Source organism: Opisthorchis viverrini (genome assembly GCF_000715545.1).
Source record: "Opisthorchis viverrini unplaced genomic scaffold opera_v5_9, whole genome shotgun sequence".
NCBI lineage: Eukaryota > Metazoa > Platyhelminthes > Trematoda > Opisthorchiida > Opisthorchiidae > Opisthorchis > Opisthorchis viverrini.
Genome location: NW_008751665.1, coordinates 708,669 through 709,068, shown reverse-complemented (window position 1 = coordinate 709,068; position 400 = coordinate 708,669).

Below are 400 nucleotides of genomic sequence, written 5' to 3'. Positions count from 1 at the left end.
AACGGCCGCAGGTTTGTTGAAAGTTGTTTAAATCTACTCAATCCATACGATATTCAAGACCCGCGATATTCATATTTTAAATGGCTGCTATGGCTGAGCTCGTGAATGCGGAGAATGATTTTGTGGAGAATTGAGCTCGTCAAAGTTTTTTCTCGTTCAATGCATTTCAAGTCGCTTTGAAAAAGTACCAGACGAAACATTTCGTTGTTTTCGTCCGTATGGACTCCAAAAAGAGCAGCAATTCACTACTTTTGTATGAAAAAACCTCCTACCGTTGCAGCAGACATCCCTGCAGACGATGCAGAAGCCGTGGAATTCGTCGCACCTAGTAAGTTAATGGTTGACTGTGTATACGTTGCAACACAGGTCGTACTAATTGTCCGGAAGGTTTCATGCTCGC